Source organism: Pararge aegeria, chromosome 10 (assembly GCF_905163445.1).
Source record: "Pararge aegeria chromosome 10, ilParAegt1.1, whole genome shotgun sequence".
Classification (NCBI taxonomy): domain Eukaryota; kingdom Metazoa; phylum Arthropoda; class Insecta; order Lepidoptera; family Nymphalidae; genus Pararge; species Pararge aegeria.
Window position 1 is genome coordinate 18,542,386 of NC_053189.1, and position 6,445 is coordinate 18,548,830.

The window sequence follows — 6,445 nt, forward strand, 5'->3', positions numbered from 1 at the left end:
CAGCACTGAAACACAACTGAAATATAATTTCCCCGATATGACGAACACAGGTCGATAAGATTGCGAGATAATGGCTCATTATAATATCGATTAAAGGACTATTTAATCTAATACTTACCTATAATACAAAACTTTGATTTCTAGTTCATGCTCAAACTTTATATTTTTCTTCTTATAAGGCTAACGCTGATTTGAGCTGAAATCTTTTGGGATTGAATATCATCAATCATCAATAGCCTATTTTTTTTTTTTTTGAATTTTGAATTTTATAACAGTCCGCTGACTGACTAAAGGCAAGGAGGGTAATGGACGGTTTACACATCATCACCACGCTGGGAAGGATTGTAGCAGCACTAGATGTTACAAGTAGCGCCTTTTGGCTTCCGCGATTCATGAACGAACTACCTTTAACATTGATCCAAAAAGCAAAAATTAAATACATTAAGCGCAAACTGAAAGAATATTTTTAAGCTAAGTTAGTTGGCTGACTCTTTTGTATCTCATATTGTTTTTGTCTATTTATTTTAGTTCTTACTACTTTTAAAGATCACCTTTTTTTTTCTTCCTTCGGGAAGCTTCGGGACATCTTTTCGTCTAAAATCCCTCAGTGCCTGAAGACCAAAGTCTTCGAACAGTGCGTGTGCCAGTGATGACCTATGGCCCCTAAACATGGTCGCTAACTATGGGCCTCATAAGAAGGCTCAGAGTCACTCAGCGGGCCATGAAGAGAGCTATGCTCGGAGTATCTCTACGTGATCAAATCAGAAATGTAGAGATCCGTAGAAGAACCAGAGCTACCGCCATAGCTCAACGAGTCGCGAAGCTGAAGTGGCAATGGGCGAGGCACATAGTTCGGAGGAGGGATGGACGTTGGGGTCTCAAGGTGCTGGAATGGCAGCCCCGCACTGGTAAACGCAGCGTTGGCCGACCCCCAACGAGGTGGACGGACGACATTAGGCGCGTCGCAGGTAGCGGCACAAAACCGTGAAATTTGGAACTCCCTACAAAAGACCTATGTCTAGCAGTAGACGTCTATCGGTTGATATGATGATGATCAAAACTTACACGCTTAGCTCGTTCCTATCGTTCTACAATGTAGCAGTATGTTTTTCCGACAGCTGTTTTTTCATTCTTTCTAATTAAACACCTAAGGTTCACGTTACTCTCGTCTCTCACCTAAGGTAATCGTTGCAGATAGGCGCCGAGGACAACCTCTGCGGTTTTTTCGGTGCTTTTATACTAAACATTTAGATGTGTTTGTTTTATTTTATAAATAAATAAAAAAAAAAGCACAGATATTGAGTAAAAGGATGGAATAACAAATAGGTAATCGTTGTATTTGTTTATTATGACTTATTATTACTTAATATTTTACTCTAATTAAAGATTTTAAACTAAGATTTTCGTGTTTAATCAACATTTCTTAAATATAGTTCAACGGGTACATACAACGATAATATTTTGGATTTGTTGATATTTCGACCCAGTTGCATGGATCGTGGTCACGACGGGACCACGATCCATGCAACTGATCCGTGAATATTAACGTGGTATGTTAACTATATAGAAATATTTTACTCTAATTGGCCATAAGAGTTTTTTAGATTGTTTTTATAAAAGCTCGATTATGAAGTAAGCATATAACGAGAGTGGCTTGTGGTGCTACTAATAACTTTACAGACTAGTATTAACGTGTTTTTAACTTTGTTCGCGGTAAGAATAGCTGCAGGCAGTGTTACATATGGTCAGATGATGAATAAATTTAAACTTTATCCCAGGGGTTATAACTTCTGATATTAGATTTCAGAAAGACTAGATGCTATAGATAAACCAGTAGCAAAACAGACAATAGAAATGATTTTATTTTTAATGCGTTTTAAAGTTATCTTATCAATAGATATTGGCATTGGAAGTGCTATTCTAATCGTTGAACTCTGATAGTAATCATTAATATCATTAATTACCTGGCATTGTCATACATTTGGATGTGTCATAAAATACATCGCTGTACAGTTATATACGAGTAGGTCCTGACGTATTTAGTAGATAACTTTTTGCTTTGCTTTACCTTTAGCCTTTCGGTGTCGCTCTTTTTGGGATTAAGAACTAGTCTCGTTAGCCTTAGAATGTGCCAATGTGAACCCCGAAATGCATGGTTCGATTCCTGAGTAGGGCCATATAGTTTTTGTGAAGAGCTTCAATTAAGTATCAAAACAAAAACATTCAGAATTTTGTTTTAAATATAGGCCTATTTGAAATAAAATTCTTTATAAATATTACTGAAGTCATACTTCTTATGCTGCGTTACCAAAAATTGAAAAAGGATTGAAATTATACGATGTAACGAAATGAACACAATTGGTTACACGAATTTAACTGCGAAACCGAATGAGAGGAGAATATATGGCGAGCGCAAATCGTCTCAAAAAACCGACACCGTCAAGTTAGCTATAGTAGATATTTTAGTTTTTCAATGTATTAAATACCTTTTTTCTATTGTCGTTTTCTCTACAAACGTAGAAAATATATATACATAAGTACACACACGTTTTTTAGTATTATATATTGTAGTGATTTAACCATCGGTTCGGAAGACAGCTTCTATTAAGAAGAAGTCGGCAGGACTTTCAGCAGTTGCTCTTTGCTAACATTGTCTATCTTGCGGGAAATGAGAGCGGATCTGACTGCTCGTAGCAACCTTGTCATAAAGATATTCATGAATTGTATGATAATTGTTTAAGTAGCAGTAGAGCTATTTGTGACAGAGGAAGTATTAACACCATGCTTATTTCTGCCACTAAGCAAAATTGTTGCAATGCTGTGTTCCGGTCTTCAGAGGCCTAACTACTACGCCTCAGGTTGACGGACACATGGATGGGATCAACTTGCTGGACGCGTTTCTTACATGCCTTTTTTTTTATTCGACTACAAGTTAGCCCTTCAATCTCACTATAGTTGTAAAAATGTAATAAGTCCGTTTTGACATTTGTCATCGCGACGTAACTAGTTATGGAACCATAAGACTCGGGACTCGATACTCACGATAAATCAATTCAAGTTTGTATCAGTACTTGATTGATATTATTATGTATTGTAAAGTGTTCGTTCGTTCAAAGTATTCCTTTAACTTCACAACCAATACGCGTGACTGGCTGTTGATTATACGTCCACTTTTCAACATGTTGAAACAGAGTTAGTACTACATAACAACAAACACAAAAATCGAGTCAAATCACTATGTTTAAATTAATGTCTAAAATAGAAGAGCCATAGATAACGTACTAGTAAACAATGTAAATCAAACTTAAACGAGCGCACAGTCAACTTTACAAGATGAGGAACGAAAAACTGCGCAGTGCGCGCGGGGACGCTTCAGTCATGTGCCGCTTGTATCTGACATACATCAACTCAGACTCATTATTTAGAACCCATTTTGAGAACCAAGCTCATTCTTTGCAGTAAAGATAACTACACAATATTTAATTTCGATATTCAGTAAAAATGAGGTTACAGCTCTAGTATAAAAAAAAAAAGACTGAGAACGTAACTGTTTTCGGAACGATTCGCAACAATTATAAATTGCATGCTACTATAAAGTAAGCGCAAAAAGAATACTCGCGATATATTCTTTCATATTATATAACGTCCCAAAAAAATTTACGTATTTTTTAAAACACTGTATTTAATTGATTTTTATTTTATTGTTTCTTTCAGTTTCGTTCCAAGTTACATTCTATGGTCTTGCACAAATGTCAAAACGGGCCTAGGTATTACATTTTTACGACTATAGCAGGGCTAGCACAGGCAGGAGACAAAAATTATATCCCCCGACTTTATCCTCTGACAAGGGATATAATTAAGGTGTCCACCTGCTGCACGGGAACATGGAATAGGATAAGTTTACCCCCGTTTATTATTACACATATATTATTTGGACAATATTTCTACTGGTGCGTCGAGAGTTGCTAAAGTTCCCTTCCCCCGGGGATATAATTGTCCCCTGCCCATGCTAGCCGCGCTGGTTGTAAGGGATGACGCAATCTAAGACGGTAGCAGGCTTATCCTGTTAGGGAGTATGGTAGTCATAATAATCGGTTTCTACGCGAAATGACACCGGAACACTAAATCGCTCAGCGGCACGTCTTTGTCGGTAGGGTGTAAGCCACGGCCAAAGCCTCCCACCAGACCAGACCAGAGACAATTCAGAAATTATAAATCCCCAAATTGCCCGTGGTCGAACCCGGGTTCACCTGCTTAAATTCACAGGTCGTCGCTCTGTTTATAAGCTATGGTTTTCCTAAGCCTATAAACCGAGCAACCTTTGATTGTGGAATTTTACAAAAGACTGTCGTCCTTGTGACGTCCATTAAATAATGAATAAATAAATAAATATACTACGACATCGCCACCTAGCCCCAAAGTAAGCGTAGCTTGTGTTATGGGTACTAAGATTACTGATGAATATTTTTATGAATTATATATACATAAATACTTAGAAAATACATATAAACACCCAGACACTGAAAAACACTTAATGCTCATCACACAAACATTTTCCAGTTGTGGGAATCGCCCGCTGCGCCAGTCGGCCGGCATTGGTTGCAATGGTGAATGATGATATGTATGACTCTAAGTGCCGTAGGAATGAGATAGGTATTTGTGTATCGTTCTATTGGTCATTGGTCACAATAACATACAACTCGTAAACGCAGTGTAAACAGGAGATAACGCTCCTAAGTTAAGTACGATAAGTGCTAGTTTTTATCCCGATACAATAGAGGGGTGTTATTTGTTTTACCACTGTTTGACTGTTTGTCTGTGCATCGTTGCGCTTTTACAATTCGCAGGTTAGCCCGCTACGATCTTAAACTGCATCATCACTTACGATCAGGTGAGGTTACAGTCAAGGGCTAACTTGTATTGGAATAAAAAAATCAGACGTTACAGCGATTGAGCGTTCCGGTACGACGCAGCGTAGATACCGGGACGCGTTTGGAACCCTCGTAGCTTTAGTTTTAAGTTTACGAATGTGGTTATCGCCATCATCTCACTACCGTGTAATTCTTATGTACGCATCAAAAGTGCCACCTGTGGGCCTACTTGAATAAAGATATTTTTGACTTTGACTTTGCCTACCTATCAGGGTTAATATTCTAGGAATATACTAGGACAATTCACACATCGCCATTTAGCCCCAGAGTAACGGTACTTTGTGGTATGGGTACTTAAATGTATTTTTAAGAATAATACATATTAAAACTTACAATATACATATAAACACCCGGACACTGAAAAAAAATCATGTTCATCACACAAACATTTTCCAGTTGTGGGAATCGAACATTCGGTCGTTCGATTCGTTCGGTCGCTGCCCACTGCGCCAATCGGCCGTCAAGGCCGTATAGGAACCGATCGGGGGGTATATTGTAACTAGATGGCGCTCATTCGATACGAATGAATAAAAGTGGGTAGAAAATCACACACTACACTCTCTATCAAGGAGGAGCTCACTTAGTGCTTACTTAGTGCTCACTTAGTAGTGACTTAGTGTTCACTTAGTGCTTAGTGTGATAAAGGGATGAATTTTTATAATAAAGGTGGGATGATGATTATTACGGATGTTGGGGGAACAGATGAGGGCACGTGCAAACAAACTAAACTCATAACTTGTAATCGCGCGTTATCATTAGTTGATGGTTTGGTTTATCGCATTCATTCTTTCCTCGGGCGGACTTTGCCGTGACTTTACGACATTTTATTATTTATGTATCACTGACACACGAGCGATGTGGACGTTCGTTTTATTCACTGGACTGCTTTTTCTTTTACTACAATTTAGCCCTTGACTGCTTCTGCTTTTTTTCACCTGCTGGTGTGCGGAAGGTAACTGGCTAGCTTGTAAGGGGTATAGCAGTTATATTTATTTCATCCCCTTACTTTGTTTTTTCGCGAAATTCGCCCAAAGCCTCCCCCCAGACTAGAAAATTCAGGAATTATAAATTCCCTAATTGCTTCTTTCTGTGATCAAACCGGGGACCTTCCACCTAAAACCGCCGCGCTCACCTCTGTGCCACCGTCACCGTCAAGGGGCTTCATAATAACAATTGTTTGGCTCAACCCCTAATCGTAACGTAAAATAGTAAAAAAAGAAATTATTAACGGTACGGCTCACGATTGGTCACTAAATAAGAAATAAGATTATTTTGCCACGAATATAACTGAGGAAAAAGTAGAGGGAAGGAACAAAAGAGGATAACTGAGACAGGACTTTGTGGGACAAATAAAACAATATATTGGGGACTTATAAAGAGGTGAAAGATATAGATGACAAGATTTTTTTATTTAGTTTCCTTACACCTTTATGTTATTAATATTATTACTTAAAATTTTTGTGAAGAATTATCCCAGATTCTACGATATGATACGTCGACAGGGCGGTTCTTCC